This window comes from Natator depressus, chromosome 1 (genome assembly GCF_965152275.1).
Source record: "Natator depressus isolate rNatDep1 chromosome 1, rNatDep2.hap1, whole genome shotgun sequence".
Classification (NCBI taxonomy): domain Eukaryota; kingdom Metazoa; phylum Chordata; order Testudines; family Cheloniidae; genus Natator; species Natator depressus.
In genome coordinates, this window is record NC_134234.1 from 53220522 (window position 1) to 53239068 (window position 18547).

Sequence of the window (18547 nt, forward strand, 5' to 3'; positions counted from 1 at the left end):
ATGGTACAATCTGGATGGTTGAACATCTGTGTCCTTTCAAATCTCCAACCTGGGTGCCTTTTAAACTGCTTTGCTGTGAGAACCACCACACCTGGCCTGTTCACACACAGCCTCAAGCATGCAAAATCACTCCCAACTGAATGATATGAGTGTTCTAGCCAGCCACTCCTGAATTATATTAGAGAGTGACACTAGCAAATTCTCAGTCCCAAAGTTGTCCCCAGAAATGTGAGTCTTGTACTGTCCAGCATCCTCCTGGACAATACAAGCTCAGAGAAAGTCCGTCATTTCATTAATGGAAAAATATATGCCCAAACTCTGTTATCTCAAATGGAGGTTCCCAAACATTTCAATCCAAACACACACTGGTTTAGATAAAACAAGTTTATTAACTACAGAAAGATAGCTTTTAAGTGATTACAAGTAATGAGGCATAAAAATCAGAATTGGTTACAAAGAAATAAAAGGTAAAACCCAAGCTAATACCTAACTTATTTTGAATTCACTTAGCTTGATAAAGAAGTCTATTTGCCGAGATGTAAATTTCTCATTCACTACCCTCTTCCTGCCAAAGGATGGCCTCTTAACCAGGTGATTGTCCAGTTGATTTTGTTCACACCTGGCTGAGGTCATCGGCACCAACTCTATGGGTGCTCCGGGGCTGGAGAACCCATGGAAAAAAACTAGTAGATGCTTAGCACCCACCAGGGAGATCAGCTGTTGGCAACTGCCAATCAGCTATTTAGCACAGCAGCCCTCATCAGCTCTTTGGCTGGCTGCAGCCAATCAGCTGTTTGGTGCAAAGTCCCCATCTATCAGCTGTTTCCCCTGCTGCTGCTCTGAGACTGGAGGCAGATGTGAGTCCTTCTAATTTTCAGGGCAGAGGGAGCTGGGTTAGGGGGGGATAAGCATCCAGGGCATGGCAGCTTCTGGGCTAGCTGTGGAGGGGAGGGGAGGGGAGGCGAGGCGAGGGGAGGCGAGGGGAGATGAGGTGGGCAGCCTCTTGGCAGGTGGCTGAGGGGAGATGGGCAGGCACAGGACCCTGCCTGTGCCCAGACCCCTCCTATGTGGGCTCTGGGAGCTCCCAGCTCCTATGGTTCTGACCCAGGTCCTGGGGCACCGCTTCCATTCCCCCATGCATGGGGTGTTAGGAGGGGGCAACACACCACCAGTACTTCTAGCCGCATCCTCCCTGCAGGCTCTTCTTCATGGCCGGCTCTCATGCCTGGGAAAGTAAGGCTTGCCCAGCCCAAAGCTGTCTCCCCCTCCCCCGCACCCAGATTAAGCCTGCCTGACAGGGCTTTTCCTCCTAGAGAGGAAGTTTATCCCCTCCCCTGCCAATCAGCATCCCCTCCTCCCTGCGTCAGGAAGGATTGATTCCCTTCCCCTGGATCCACCCTCCCTCCCAGCTCCCGGGGAATTCCTTCCCTTGCATCCACCCCCCTGTATCAGCTTCAACTCAGGAGATGCTGCCTTGCTTCACCTTGGGATGCCTGAGCTCCTCTTGCTTCAGGATGCTGGCCTGCTGCAGCGGGGTGGAGGAAGCAACCACCCCCCTCCCCGACCTTTGGCCATGGTCCCACCAGGGGTGTTTGCCTTTTGTCTCTGAGATACTGGTTTGGACTATTTTTTCCCAGATTTGGAATATGCCTTAGTAACATCATACAGTAGGATCTTATAACTTTGCATATAATGTTGCCAGATATATTTTACCAAGACAATAATGATCAGCAAATTATGAGTTTTTAAATGATACCTCACAAGGCATACTTTGTACAAGATTTACCATAGTTTTGTAAAAGTGTTGAACGTAGGGGTACAGTCTGTCACCATAGGGTCCCTTTTTCATTGAGTTTAGCTGCTTTCCCGCTTTCATACTGTCCTATTTTTTGCACTGTATATTCATTTATTTATTTTCCTAAAAGAAAATAAAGATTATATGTATGCATTGCATTTCACTGTTCCTTTGTTATAGATTCACCTGCTTTCAGAGTAAAAGTTAGAGTAGCAATTTTTTCTTCATTTTCCTTTCTGCAGTTAATTAATGTTGATCAGATCAAAAGCTCCTTCTGCCTTTTGATATAAATTGAAGAGCGCTGTTGCAAAGGCCATGAAATTACATATCGTTTCACGTTAGCACCAAAAGAGCTCATCGTAATTAAATATAAGAAACCCAGATTTGCCATTTGCTCTAAAGTGATCATCTCCCAATTCTATTTTCAAAAGCTGCAAAACACAAAATCCTGAGTTTTAGATGTAACATTTTGATCAACAAAACCAGCTGCTGAATGTCAGGGGATCCTGACCAAAATAATCCATGCTGCACAGATTCTAGTTCACTAAATTACTAAAATGCTGCACAACTTGACACACAAAAGAGCTGGCAATCAAGCTCACGGTGTGTCTCTTTTTCACACCAGAGACTTTTTCTATAGACTCTGCTATAAATACTGCATTGCCTGTAGCATATTTCATCTGAACTTGTCTTTGGTTTCAGAGATAGGGACTTTGATGACTAAGCGTTCAAACCTTTCAGATTATCCAAGAGAAGGTTAAAAGGTGAGTTGATCATAGTTTAGTCGCAGAGGTCATGGATTCTATGACTTTAATGAACATCTGTGATTTCTTCGGCTTCAACCCCTGCAGCAGCAGCGGGGCTAGAGCTGTCAGTCCCCGAGATGGCAACAGGGGCTGGAGCTGTCAGCTGCTGCAGCAGGGGCTGTTGCCCCTCCTCCCCCCATGTGGCGGTGCTTGGGCTGTCAGTCAGTCCCGCACTTTGGGGCTCGGGCTTCAGTTCCCCCAGTTGTCAGCCTCCCCCCACCCTTCTTTTTTATAAAAGTCACGGACAGGTTGCGGGCCTCTGTGAATTTTTATTTATTGCCTGTGACCTGTTTGTGACTTTTGCTAAAAATAACCATGACAAAATCTTAACCTTAATCATATCTAGAAGTACCTATGTGGGGAGAAGCTATCTGGTAGATAGATGGCCCTTTGATGTAGCGGACAAAGGCATAATGAGATCCAATGGCTGGGAGATATACATTCAAGCTGGAAATAAGGGCTTGTCTACACAGTGGCATAATGCGCACTACAGGAGATGTGATATATAAAGTGCACTAGTATGTTGCACATTAATTGGTCTGTGTAGACCTCGCTGGGGTGCACTATGGAACATTCAGGTCACACCAGTAGGGTCTACACAGACCATTTAGTGCGCTTTAGAAATTACACCACCATCACCTGCAGTGCATATTACCCCACCTTGTAGACAAGTCCTAAAGTGAAAAATGTTTAATAGTGAGGGTAATTAATCAGTGGAACAATTTGTCAAGGGATGTGGTGGTTTCTCTGTCATCTGAAGTCTTTAAACCAAGGCTGGGTGCCTTTCTATAAAATATGCTGTAGCTCAACCAGAAGTTATCAGCTTGATGCAGGAAATATGGGGTGAAATTGTATGGTCTGTGTTATACAGATGATTGGACTTGGTCTCTAAAATGTATGAATCTGCTTGGGGAAACACATCTGGGTGTCCCTCCTTCATGCAAGAGTGATTACGGTCTCATCAAGGACATGGTTCCTGGAATGGTTCAATGACTGGGTGCCCGGCATGTTCTCCCATCTACTGTTGGAGGCCCCAGGGCATAATGGAATGTTACTCTTGACCATGAATGATTTCCATGTAGCAGTACTCATCTGAATTGGCTTTCAGTGTCTTTGCCTTTGATTTCAAGGGCTGGGCTGTTGCTGGCTGAATACAAAACCTGTTTGGGGATACCCACCTAACTGTCTCTGTCCTTTGTTTGGAATAATCTTTGTTCCTCTGTAACTGAGTAGGCATGCCGATCTTGTGCACATTTTCAGGAATTCACTTGTTTACACTTCACTTCTTTATTGCACAGCAATATGCATAAACTTACAGAAATTATAATCAATGCTCTATAGAAATGTGGTAGCATTTGAAATCTTTCCAAGCAAAATTCTGGCTTTGATTGTTTTTGATAGTAGTATCAGACAAACAGACCACTCTGAGACCACCCACAACACACATGTCCAAGAATGAGTGTTTGACAGCAACAGCAATGTGGTGGAGGGAGTGGAAAGACCAGTGTCATTCAAGGGCACACACAAGATGCTACTTACCTTGCTGATCAGATGCAAGACTCCTAGCGTATACAAGTGCTTGTGCAACTCTATTCTTCCCTGATCCAACTCCTATGGCAGACAACAGAGCTTTCTCCATACAGTACACAGGACATGACTCCCTCCTTGCAACCTTGATGTCCATTGGACTCTGTGAGAGTGAATATGGCACCCCCAAGTGCCATCTGACATCTGATTCTTTGCAGCCAACGCCCTTCCTTGGTTTGGATTGATGGGAGTGGGACAGATCTCAGCTCAGTGGTCCCATGAATGTGTTGGTGAGCATCCTGAGGCAGGGCAGAGCAGAACATCTCTGACTGCTGCCCCTGCAGTGGGTACTGGTGTCCCACATGTTTCCCCTGTTTAGTGGCATCTTGTCTATTCAGTTTGGCACTTAGTGATTGAGTCACTGGCCCAGGTGTTTCTGTTACTGCTGGGTGACTGAAGGATGCACAGCTGGGGCGGAGAGAGTCTGACTACCAACACACAACAAGGGAGGTTGTGGGCAAATGGGTTCTCCCACCCCTGTAGCTATGAAGCTATCTGCTACCCTGGAATGGTGATTGCCCCATCACCTATTGGGGCATAGCTGTGAAAGGCTGTGGGCAAGGTAAACAGCTGGTAGGTACCTTATCCCTAGTTCCCCACTCCCCCAAGGAATGGGATGCAGCATGGCCTTGGCATCTCGCTGCACAGGTGTTTTGTGTATAGGAATATAACTTGGACTGTGCTTGTCTGATACAGTTGGCAGATCTGCTCTTGGGATCTTTAAGAGTTCTGCACTGCAGGGAACTCCCTCTGCGAGGTACAACACACTCTGCATTGTGCACCCACTCCTGCTCCTTCTGATCTAGCTCAGTTGCAAGCCTTCTATATAGGTGGCTGCACTTCAGTATGCAGATTGATGGCTGTTTGCTTGGTAGAGTCTGTTTCTAAAGTATAGAGTCTGGACTTAGTCCTACCAGACAGCCAATGAAAGACAGACCTCTAATTTATCCTTCAAAAATGGTTCTTCTTCGAGTGCCAGTCCCTATGTGTATTCCAATCAGACTCTGCCCTCGCTTGCCCCTGTTACTGAAGTGACACTGCTGAGTGGCATGTACCTCAGCCCACTGTTACAAGGGATGTTTGCCTGGCCCAGATCTGACTAGAACCAGGCAGATTTTGAAGCCTGGAACTCTGAGTCCTGTACCGGGGAAGGGGTAAGCAGAGAGGGGGAAGGGGCCCCCAAATCTAACTATCCTTAAAGTATTTATCTTTTTTTTTTTCCAGCTATTACAGGAACAATCAGAGTTTCAATCTGCAGATAATGAAGGCTTCAGTCTTGGACCATCAGTGGTGAGAAAGGACAGGAGAGGTGGCTGGTCTGCACCGCCCCTTATACCATTTGATCAAAGCATGAGGAGAGAGAGAGCACAGGTGTGGCCCAACAGACACTACGAGCAAGAATCTATTGTCAAAGGGTTCAGCCAAAGTATCCCTGAAACTATTGATGAACAGCATGTACATAGATTCATAGATACTAAGGTCAGAAGCGACCATTATGATGATCTAGTCCGACCTCCTGCAGAACACAGGCCACAGAATCTCACCCACCCACTCCTGCGATAAACCTCTCACCTACGTCTTTGCTATTGAAGTCCTCAAATCGTGGTTTAAAGACTTCAAGGAGCAGAGAATCCTCCAGCAAGTGACCCGTGCCCCATGCTACAGAGGAAGGCGAAAAACCCCCAGGGCCTCTTCCAATCTGCCCTGGAGGAAAATTCCTTCCCAACCCCAAATATGGCGATCAGCTAAACACTGAGCATATGGGTAAGATTCACCAGCCAGCTACCCAGGAAAGAATTCTCTGTAGTAACTCAGATCCCACCCCATCTAACATCCCATCACAGGCCATTGGACCTATTTACCATGAATATTTAAAGATCAATTAATTACCAAAATCATGTCATCCCATCATACCTTCTCCTCCATAAACTTATCTAGAAGTGATCAAATCAGTCTGGCCTAGACTATCTCGGATGCAGCACTTTATGCTTCAGTGTGAATATCTACCATCCGGTAACAGCTCCTCCTTATAAAAAATGTTGAGACTATTCAATGTGAAATTCTTCAGTTGACTGAAGGAGGAAAATTAAAACACGAAAGAAAGATCAGTCAAACTGCAAAGATAGCACTTAATTAATGAAAAAAATCCCCTTGTTTGAAAGCATACATGACGTACACTGGAGAAGATGTAAGAAATAGGATGACAGCTAATTTCAGTGTATAGTGGTGTGAATGTATATCGAGCAGACAGAAATAAGGAAGATTGAGGCTTCCAAGGTAAGAATAAAACGTGCCATTCTTGAAGCTGGGAGGGAAGCTTCTATGTTGTTGGGTTTGTGGCATGTTTGGAAAAGGATAGCTGTATGTTTACTATTTTCCCCCCAAATCAATCCACCAGAATAAATAAAAGAGCGATCTGAGAGTGTCACTGGCTTTCAAATGTAAAATACTTGTGTCCACAAAGCCTTATTAGAGGCTCAATAGGCATTCAATCAATATCAAGAGTTGAATACAGTCCAAGCTTGGACCAGTGTGAACCCATCAACATGGAATACATTTTAAGCTGCAGCAGGCTCCTCAAGTAGAGGGACTGAAATGTTTTTAAACTGTAGCATAACCCAGAGAAAGGGTTTAAAAGGGAGGAAATACAGCAGTTTGCCAGCTCAAGGCACCTCCAACAACCAAAGGAGACAGCAATGATCCAGACCTGCTTTACATGCATAATGTAAAAGCGGAAGGGGTTGCAAACACTTTGAAGGAAAGGAAAGAGCCCCTTGTTGATAGAGAGGAGAATAGATATTGTGTACTATTCAGAAAAATATATATAGCAGCTCTATTCCTGGGGCCACATCGCCCTCTATTCCTACATGGGTTATTCCTGCAGTGGAAACCAGAAACTGTGCTTGTTTTAGGATTGCCGTGTCCAGTTTTCGACTGGAACGCTCAGTCGAAGAGGGACCCAGGTGGCTCCGGTCCACACCGCCGACTCGGCCATTAAATGTCCTTTCGGTGATGTTGCAGGGCTAAGGCAGGCTAGTCGCTACCTGTTCTGGTACCACGATGCACACCGGAAGTGGCCAGCACGTCCGGCTCCTAGGCAGGAGTGTGTGTATGGGGGGGGTCTCCACGCACTGCCCCCGCACTGACTCTGCAGTCCCATTCAACGGGAACTGTGGCCAATGGCAGCTGGGGTGGGTGGTGCCTGCGGGTGACAGCAGCGCGCAGAGCCTCCTGTCCCTCCAGCCTAGGAGCCGGACCTGCTGGCTGCTTCCAGGGCACAGCACGGAGCCAGGATGGGGGACTAGCCTGCCTTAGACCCACTGTGCCACTGACCGGGAGCCACCCGAGGTACGTCCGCACCCCAACCACAAGCCCCTGCCCCAGCCCTGAGCCCCCCCAAACCTGGAGCCCCCTCCTGCACCCTAAACCCCTCATCCCCTGCCCATCCCAAAGCCCGGACACCCAGCCAGAGCCTCACCCCCTCCTACACCCAACTCCCTTCCCCGCCCAGAGTCCCCTCCCTCACCCTGAACCCTCATTTCTGGCCCCACCCTGGAGCCCACACCCCGAGTTAGAGCTCTCACCCTCTCCCACACCCCAACCCCTCAATAACTTTTTCCTTTTTCTTAGCTAATAAACCTTTAGTTAGTTTACTATAGAACTGGCTATCAGCATTGTCTTTGGTGTGAGACCTGGGTGTGTGACTGGTCTCTTGGGACTGGGTGTAACCTGAATATTTTGTGATTTTTTGTTTTCATCTAAGTGGCCATTTATCATATAGTCTAGCTTGCCTGGATGGCAAGATAGACTGGAGTGCCTAAGGGGACTGTCTGTGACTCCATTATAAGACTATTGTGGTACTTTGGGAGTTCGCATTTGATACTGTGTTTGTGAAATCTAATTCTAGAATGTACCATCAGTTTGGGAGCTCTGCCCTGCTTTTGACAGCCTGCGCTGACGTAAGCACTCACAGTCATGAGCCGTACCAGACAGCTTGACACCCTGCTCATTGAGTAATGGGCCTACCCCGTCCTTGGTCTTCCTCTTGCTTCTAACGTATTTTTAAAATGTTTTCTTATTACCTTTTACGTTCCTAGCGAGTTTAATCTTGTTTTGTTCCTTGGCCTTTGTCAAGGTTCCTTCCCCACTCTGAACTCTAGGGTACAGATGTGGGGAGCTGCATGAAAGACCCCCTAAGCTTATTCTTACCAGCTTAGGTTAAAAACTTCCTCAAGGTACAAACTTTGCCTTGTCCTTGAACCCTATGCTGCCACCACCAAGCGTGTTAAACAAAGAACAGGGAAAAAGCCCACTTGGAGATGTCTCTCCCCCCCCCAAGCCCTACACCCCCTTTCCTGGGGAAGGCTTGAGAAAAATCCTCACCAATTTGCATAGGTGAACACAGACCCAAACCCTTGGATCTTAAGAACAATGCAAAAACAATCAGGTTCTTAAAAGAAGAATTTTAATTAAAGAAAAAGTAAAAGAATCACCTCTGTAAAATCAGGATGGTAAATACCTCACAGGGTAATCAGATTCAAAACATAGAGAATCCCTCTAGGCAAAACCTTAAGTTACAAAAAGACACAAAAACAGGAATATACATTCCATTCAGCACAACCTGTTTTACCAGCCATTAAACAAAAGGAAATCTAACGCATTTTTAGCTAGATTACTTACTAACTTAACAGACGTTCTGAAGAGTATTCCTGATCTGTTCCCGGCAAAAGCATCACACAGACAGAGAGAGCCTTTGTTTCCCCCCGACCCTCCAGCTTTGAAAGTATCTTGTCTCCTCATTGGTTATTTTGGTCAGGTGCCAGCGAGGTTATCTTAGCTTCTTAACCCTTTACAGGTAAAAGGGTTTTGCCTCTAGCCAGAAGGGATTTTATAGTTCTGTATACAGAAAGGTGGTTACCCTTCCCTTTATATTGATGACAACCTTTTTAATTTCTTATGTTTTTATTTTTGATTCATCCCTTCATAATTTGACCTTAGTTTCCACATTTTAATGATTCTTCTTTTTTGAGTTTCAGGTCACTGAAGATTCCTGGTTAAGCCAGGGTGGTCTCTTACCATACTTCCTATCTTTCCTATGCATTGGGATAGTTTGCTCTCATGTTGTTAGTAATGCCTCTTTGAAAAAAACTGTCAAATATCCTGTAATCTTTTTTTTCCCTTAGGGCTGATCTAACTTTGTAATGTAGACCAATGTACATCGCCTTGTGTCAACCTAGTTGTTCGTGTGTCTATGGCCATGTCTACACTACAAACTTTGGTTGACACAAGTTATGTAAGCATAAAAGCCGTTAAAGTTGTGTGCATGCATACTTGGATCCTTGCATCAGCACAGTGCGTGCTCACCAGGAGTGCTTGTGTCCATGCACAGTGCGTTGCACAATGGGTAAGTATCCCAGTGGGCAACCTGCCACCATCCAGTGCACTCTCTTTTGTGAAGTTTTGGTCATGCATAGTGGGGCAGAAATGAGTCACACAGGAGTGACTGGGAACAAGGGATTAATGTCTCAGTGTGCAAATGTCTCCATCCCATAACGTCTCCTATATCCCATAATTTTTGTACCTTTTTAAAAATCCCATGAATCTGTCCGGCCCTCCTCATTATCTGCCATAAGAACATAAGAAAGGCCAGACTGGGTCAGACCAAAGGTCCATCTAACTCAGTATCCTGTCTTCTGACAGTGGCCAATGCCAGGTGCCCAAGAGGGAATGACTAGAACAGGTAATCATTAAGTGATCCATCCCCTGTCGCCCATTCCCAACTTCTGGCAAAGGCTAGAGACACCATCCCTGCTCATCCTAGCTAATAGCGATTGATGGATCTATCCTCCATGAATTTATCTAGTTCTTTTTTGACCCCGTTAGTCTTGGCCTTCACAATAGCCTCTGGCAAAGAGTTCCATAGGTTGACAGTGTGTTGTGTGAAAAAATATTTCCTTTTGTTTGTTTTAAACCTGCTGCCTATTAAATACTGCCATCTCTGACAGAAGCATGGAGTCTGCAATATGCAGGACATAGTGGATGGATTTGCAACAATGGGGTTCCCACGCTGTGATGGAGCAATAGAGAGCATGCATATCCCAATTTTGGCACCATACCACCTTGCCACAGAGCTCATTACCAGAAAGGGCTACTTTTCCATGGTTATACTAGCAATGGTGGATCATTGGGGATGCTTCACTAACATCCGTGTCGGCTGGTTGGGGAAGGTGCATGAAGCTCGCATCTTTAAGAACACAGAAGTGTTCAGAAAGCTACAAGCTGGGAATTTTGTTTCCTGACTGGTGAATTACCATTGGCAATGTTGAAATGCCAACAGTGATCCTAGAGGACCCAGCTTAGCCCTTGCTTCCCTGGCTCATGAAGCCGTACACTGGCCTCCTTGACAGCACCAAGGAAAGAATCAACTACCAGCTCAGCAGGTGCAGAATGACAGTTGAATGTGCTTTTGGTAGAGTGAAGAGACACTGGCATTGTTTACTCAAAGATTGGATCTCAGTGAGAAAAGTGTCCAAATGATTATAGCTGCCTGCTGTGTCCTGCATAATATCTGTGTTTCAAAGGGGGAAATGGAGGTGGAGCAGGTGTTTGCTGAGTTTGAACAGCCAGGCACAAGGGCTATTTGAAAAGCTCCACATGGATCTATACGGCTCAGGGAGGCTTTGAAAAAGCACTTTAACAGTGAGCCACCTTAATGCATTGCTCTACCTGGCCCGGCTGTTTTGGGGCCTGTTGGGAATTGGTATACATCTATGAATATAACACTGACACTGTACCTACTAATTTTGTGGTGCTTGCTGTACATTTATAATTATTATATTGTTTTTATCACTGATCCTATGTGTTGTCACCCTGTACAATAACAAGTAAGTGGGTGCTGTCACTACTGCTAGGTCCTCTACAGAATATGCTGTGAACTAATAAAGATGAATTATTTTCCAAGTAATAGAATTTTATTCAGTAACAAAATCAGTGCAAATAAAAATTTGTGCAATTTAAAAGCAAATGCATTAAAAACTTAATAAATTAATGGAACAGAACTTACCATGGGGAAAGAACATTCATGTCCATTTTACCTACACACACAGGAACTGTGGTTTTCACAGGTCAGTGTATGTGAAGCTGTGGTTGTCCTTAATGTTCCTTAGGGTGGAGTGGTAGAGGTAGGGATGTGCCTTCTGATGCCATGTGGAATATTTAGGGGGGTGGAGCAGGGTTCAGGAGGTGCTATGCTGAAGTTATCCATGGACTGCAAAGGGAGGGGAGCCTGTGATTGTTGAAGCTATAGAACCACAAGAATCTGCAGCATCTGTGTATACTGCCAGAGAAGCCCCATTATGTCCTGGTGGATCTCCATCTCCTTTTCCTGACAAGATTCCTGACCCTTTCTCCTCTCTGCTCTTTTCTTCTCCAGCTGTCAGCAATGTTCATGCTCCAGGCCCTTTGCTCACAGACTGATGCAGCACTGGCTTGCAGGATCTCATTGAACATGTCATCCTGAGTCTTCTTTCTCCTCCTTATCTGGCTCAGGCATTCCACATATGTGGAGTTTGAGCCCCTCAAAGTAACAAGGCAGCAGCTACAGATAAAACACACCAAGTTACCACTGTCAGTATAGTCACAGTGGAAGGTGAAAGTTAAGATTCAGAACTCCCTTCCCTTGTGCCCCTAAAGTTTTAAACCGGACATGCTCATTGACGCTTCTGATTTGGAATGCTTATGCATGGTACCACTCACAGCACTAGCCATGGGAACTGAGGAGGGAATTCCTTGGTTGCATGAAACTATGAGTATAGGGTGATGGCACTGAATACTGGCACCATTTCCCATTAGCAGTGGTAATTTAAGCTGATATCTCATTCCAAAGGGTAACAAAGGCAGAGAGAGCACAACTGCTGGTGGTGTCCCAAAGCCAAGCAGGCCTGTATGCTGCCTACCCTGTTTACTTCAATGGTGCCTGCTGAAGTTATCACTGACTGGCATGGGAAAGTGTCCTACTGCAGAGGAAGAAATAAGCCTACTGTCCCTAGAAACTTTCAGGAGACAATTGCACAGTACCTCCATGAAAGTTTAATCGAGATCCCTCAGGAGGATTCAAGGGACATCCTGTGTACCTAAACACACTGCTCTATGTGGTTCCCCTGCCTAACTCTACAGAGGAATGAAAAGCAGATAACACTACCTCTCTTTGTTGTACCACTATCTCTTCTAGTATGAGTAAATTAATGGAAAGTCAATAGCTGTATTCTGTTAAGTTGGGGCTGCCATCAGGACATCAATGTAATAGAAAATACAATTACACATTTCTTTGAGGTTCCTTCCCTTGCATCGGGCTTGCCTGTGCTCGACTGCTGGAACTGACTGGCCTGCGGTGGAATCTCAAATAGGTCCTAGCTCGGGGCATAGGCCGACCCCCCCCCCGGTTGCATGTCCCCCATCCTCCACCTCCTCCTCGTCCTTGCAGTTCACAGCAGAAGCCTGTGACTAGGGCACCATTGCTGTAAACAGGTTAGCAGCATATGGGCCTGGATGGCTTTAGGACACCAGCAGCAGCTGTGCTCTCTGTGCCTTTGTAACCCTCAGGAATGAGGTATCAGCTAAAATCACCACTGCCACTGGAAAATGATGCCAGTATTGAGCGCCATTGCCCCATATTCATAGTTTCATGCAACCAAGGAACTCCCTGCTCATTTCCCTCTCCACTAGCCACCCATCCTCACCATTGCTGGTGGTGAGAGTGGCATCGCGCACAAGAAAAATATCTGCTTTTTCTGTAAATAAACTTCAAGTGTGCACGTCAGGGAAACTTTGACCTGCTTTTGGGCCATGCTGTTAGCAATATTGGTATGGGAAACTGCCAATTTGTTTACAAATGTAAATCTGATTGTTATTAAGAATAAAGGTTTTAACTTTGCTTTTTTCATGGAGACAGCAAATAAGTAAAACTTTTCTTTATTTCATTTTAATATTATTTTCTTTCCCCAAAAATTATACTGAGCACATAATGTGTACAATTAATTATAGAGGGCTAATTAAAACTGTAATACTGAATTCTATTTCACTTTAATATTCTTTTTTTTCCCCCAAATTTTTTTTTACTCAGCACATAATGTGTTCAATTAATTATAGAGGACTAATTAAAACTGTAATATTGAATTCTATTTTCATTAACAGCCATATGTTATTACTTGAAGCACTTCCATGGGACAATACAAATATTGCTCAGAGCATTTTGAAGGAATTATGCTAACTAAAAACTAACTAATGAAAAACTAACTAATGAAAACTACAATTTTCATATTTAGCAGGACAATTATTGCTGGGATGGATTTTAGTATAGTCACCAAATGAGTGCTACTGCTTAAAATAAGATTTAAGAATCATCTTGTTAAAATTATAAGGGATACAATTAACAATAAGTTGTGTGGACTTGCAAATTCAGATGAATGATTTAATTACTGAAACAAGCTCATAATTAAAGCTTCACGGTAAGAGAATGAGTTGCCTTGTGTATAAGCCAGCTGTTTACAATAGTATTAGGTATGATAATGAGGGAGTATTTAAAATACAGATGAAGATTCTGTTAGAGCTTTCCCTAGCTTGACACAGCTGTGGTGAGGGAGCACAGTTGCTGCACTGAGACCATCTTCTGAAGATGTTTTGTTTTTGGAGGACAGAGGCAGGCAGAATGTGTCTGGGGTACTGAAGAGGCTCATTAGTAGAGGCTCATTTTTTACACTGTAGCATCGTTCTACCAGCTTCAGCCTGTCAGCCATGCAGAAGGGAGTAGGTGAAGGAGGTAAGGCCATAGCCCTATCTCCATCATGCTCACCCTTTTGGAATACTTTGCACTACTAGTGGTCCCGTCGCTACCAGGTTCTTGAACTCAGGGATCACAAAGACCTGGACTGTAACTTCCCCGGTTCATAGGTGTGCAGGCTCAGGGGGAAGGTTCCTTCTGGCCATTTACCTTCTTACATAGCCAGGGAGAGGCTAGACACAATCTGGCCCTTAATTTGTTAAGGTAGGAATTAGCTTGCCTTGGCTTAGAAGGTTTAGGTTCAAAGTATTTTCAGTTTGAACCCCAAAGTTAGGCCAGCTGTTGACCTTTTCGTGGTGAAGTTAATACCTTGGGCTAATGAAGCAGTGCGTATATGTGAGGAAAGGTGGATCCCAATTTGAATTTCATATCATGGGTTAATCGAGCAACCTTTTAGGAGGGGATGCAGCCATCTCAGGCCAAACGTTTTTAGTCCTGCTAACTAAACCAGCTATTTATACTGCAGCTATGAATGCCACTAGCTTGGGAGTAAATGTCTGCTATAGATCACTAACCATGACATTAAAGATGTTCTTAATTGTGACTGCAGGTGCACATGAGGCCCTGTTGCTGTCATCTGATTTCATTACATTTCTTGATTACTCATCCACGTCATCCTATTCCTTCTCCTTTTCTACATTTGCTGAAAGGTTTGTTTCCAAAAGATGCCAGCATGTGGGCATTTTCAGGGGTTATGGTATCCTTTGCTGAGATGGGAAAGTACCAGCAGTAGAGTTGAAAGATTTTCCTTTTGGAATTTGAATCCAGAGTGACCTCTCCAAAACGTTCCTATTTTATAGTAACTTTTGAATTGTTTAAAAACAGTAAATGCAAATGTTAGAGTTCTCTTAGGTCAAAAATGTCTTCAAAGTGATCCAGACTAAAAATGGTTTTCTACGTTTCTGTTGCTCATCTCACTGGCTCTGAATTTAGAATTGGGTAGCAAAGGGCATGCTGTAGATCATATTTCTTGCCATTTAATTCACAGATGGTGCTGACCCAGGTTTGGCATAAGATGGACAGAGATGACTGTCACCTTTGTCATTACAGTTGTCTCATGCTCATTTAAAATAATTGTACTCATTGTTCTTTCACTACTCTTATGATAGCAACCTGACAGCCTCAGAATAGTGTAGGAATGGCTAATAAGACCTTTAACAGCAAGCATTTTCTAGTAGACAGCAAGCCATTCTTTTCTGTCTGTTTTGATATGGACTCTCGTATACTAATCATTCATTGCTGTCTCTTGCATTCATACAGACAGCTGGCGTTCCAGTGCAAAGAGAATGCTTAATTAGATGTCTGGACAATATTTTGTGCTGCATTGTAGTTTGGTTAAGATACCATTTCCTTTGGAGTGTGGTTGATCTGGCCCTATGATGTTTGTTTTCACAGTATGGATATACTGAATGTCTTGTTCCTCAAGAGAGAAATATCAACAAAAAACTCTGCAAAAGTGCTACATATAAAAACTGAATATTTCTATCTAGACTTACTGATCCCAAAACACCATCTGTATTTATTTTTGAGGGGAGAGGGGAAGAAATCATCCCACAAGAGTTGCACATAGTCCTTTCCCTCCTTCCATGAAAGGGAAGGGGGCCCCTACGGTACCCCTGGACCTGTAGAGAGCCCTCTGTAAGGAGCAGGTAGCAAAGACTGGTGCTCTGTACACTTTGTTCCCCCCTTATATCATATGCAGACAGAGGTGGATCTGCTCAAAAGTTAAAGCCTGACACATGCATTCCCTTATCCATGACCCTGTCCATGTGCAGAACCCATTTTTATGGGACTGGGTGAGAGAGGGGGTGCCAGTGGTAGTAGTAGATAGGGAGTCTCTAACAAAGCAATGCTGCCAGCGGGATGGAAGTGGGGAGCAGAGGGCCCTGGAGCCATTATGAAGACACAGGGACACCTCACAAATGACTCTGGTCTAGGATGGGTCCCCTGAAATCCACTGTTCATGGAAGTTGACCCCCCTGCTCATTCTACAATGGACAAACCCTGTCCCCCAATATAACAATCTAGAGAAAATTCTGTGAGGGGATCGTCCCCCATGCATCTTATCAGTTTTCCATGGGAGGGGGAAATCTGTACCCCAAGCAGGTTCTCAGGGGACTGTTCTATCCTAGTGCCTAACAGAGTTGGCATATGACATTGTTTTTTTTTATGAAGAAAAGGAAAAATGGAAAAATCACTGTCAGACTGACCAATGCTGTGGTGAAGAAAATCACCCAGGAGTCTGTGACTCTTGTGGTGGAGGACTAGGCCACAGGTCTGTTATAAGGTGAAGTGAGTTATTTGTTGCCTGAGCTAAGCAACTTCTTGGCTTTTCCCTGAAGCGTCTGGGATGGTTGCAGGGGGAAAATATCTTACCAGGCATATCCTAATACCTGCCAAAATGCTTTAGTTTTCAGAAACTCAGAACACTGAGGTTCCCTAACCACTCCTTCCACTCTTCAGTTGTCCTATATCTCTCCAATATACATCCTTCAAACTTCACCAGTTTTTGACCCTTTGAAGGAAAAAGGGACTCTAGATCTCAGACTCTCAGAAGTCTCCATTTGTTTCTGAGCTGAATGACTTGTGTCACATAAAACTATGAATAGATGAGGTGATAGAAAGAGCCCAAAGAATATTTAAACCATCCTTACCATAGACAGGGCACAAGGACTGTTGTGACTATGGCAATACTAATGAAAATGACATATCAATACACCAGGACTCTTCTGGCACTAAGTTGACTTACTATGTGCAGTTTCTTAAGCCAATAGGGGAGTTTTTACTAGATCTTGCTGTATTATGCAGCTAGCACAGCTGCTACTCAGATCTACAAGGTGACTTGTTCGTGTACCCCACCACTCAGGCACTATACCATTCACACATCTCAGTTTTAGATGTGGCAAGACATGGTTTACTTTACAGCTCTCAGGTTTGCTTTTGTTTACTGACTGTACTGGCCTGTATTTGGCATGCCCTTGAATACAGTGCTCCGTAACTCTGGCCCTTGTCCAAAGAAGTCAGTGGGAGTATTTCCATTGACTCCAGTGAGTTATGGATCAGGCCCTTTATCCACAAAGAATTACAGTCCCTCGGACTGTGCCTACATTTACCACAGCCAATATCTCAAGTGGCAAAGACTCAGATCCATAGTGGTTCTTGGCACCTGATTCCCAGACTTAGGTGCCAAAGACCCATATTTAGGCACCACTATAATCTAGAAACCTGTCACTTGGCGCTGCCTAACACTGTAGATGCTTAAATTCACTCAATGGCAATTTTCCTTGGCACCTATGATCCTGCCTCTGAGCACGCACACAGCAGCTTTCCTCTAGGTTCCTGTCTTCCGCTTAAGCCTCAGAGCCACCCATGAACCAGGGGAAGATGGGTATTCACGGGCCTAACTTGCACGTGGGACTGCCTAACTGCACACAAAATAGCTGGGAGAGGAGAGGAAAGAGAAGGCTCGCCCTTATAACTTTTAGCCCCGTGGTTAGGGTATTCACCTGGCATGTGGGAGACCCCCACTTTAAGTGTCCCTGTTGCCTGCTGAGGAGAAGGAATTTGAACAGTGATCTGCCACCTCTCAGCTGAGTGTGCTAACCACCAAGTGACACAGGGAGTCTCACTCTCTGCCCCAATTAATATTTAATTATTCAATTAAAGTGGAACAACTTCAATAGGTGAAGCTGAAGGAGACCCATATCAGAATATCCCATAGCCCAGTGGTTTTCTGCCCTCTCCCAGCCCACGGAGGAGAGGGTCTGAACAACAAAGGGAAGGCCAGCTGGGGAGAATCTGGTTCTTAGGTTGCAGCTTGCCTGAATTGATACAGACGCCCAAGAAGGAGGGTTGTGGGAGTGTGGCTCCTAGGAGGAGACGTCTGACTGAACCAATGTGGACTCGAAGAAAGAGGGCTGCAGGACTCCTGAATGAAGAAGGGTTAGAGCTAAAAAGTCTTTGTTTGTGGTAAAAACTAAATAAATAATTCCCCACAAAAGGGGATGCTTGTGTAGCCCAAGGTCTAGTGTCCTTCAGCAGCAGCAGCAGCCATGGGAACTACAAATTGTGGGCTACAAATTGTGGCATGTTGGGAGAACTTCCTGGTTCCTACCAGGAGGTACCTTCTGCCCCTCCCAGCAGGAAGTCCCAGCACTGACTGAAGCTGGGAACATGAGGCAGGCAAGCAGGAAGGAGGCTGCTGAATGGTAATCCCATTCTATGTTTCTTTGCAGAATAAAGCCTTGTTCCTGGTGGTTTGTCTGAGTGGGTCTGGTCTGAGGTGAATATACACTACACACAATGCAGAGCACACAGAGAAGCCTCAGGTCCAGTATCCCAAAGTTGTGTAAAAAGTCACAAGGCAGACTTCCCCTATCTTGAACAAACTCACACTGGGCCAGTGAACAGGAGGGGGGCTACACTTGTTTAAGTATTCCCATGCCAGGAGAAGGATGTGTTGGGATGACAGTTGCCCTCTTGGCCTCACATGATTATAGCATGTGTAATATGCGTCTCTCA

General features: G+C 44.9%; 1 long non-coding RNA gene across 4 annotated transcripts in view; it reads right to left on the reverse strand.

The window, feature by feature from the left end:
• Positions 1–1784: 1784 nt before the first annotated feature.
• LOC141991623 (uncharacterized) overlaps positions 1785–18547 on the reverse strand; it is a 60103-nt gene continuing 43340 nt past the window's right edge. For 3 of the 4 annotated variants that reach the window (XR_012640419.1, XR_012640418.1, XR_012640414.1), the window contains one exon: positions 11360–11785. This is a non-coding gene — a long non-coding RNA (uncharacterized LOC141991623). Of the gene's footprint in view, positions 1919–11359; positions 11786–18547 lie in introns of those variants that run through there. The other variant, XR_012640420.1, reaches the window with a different exon arrangement.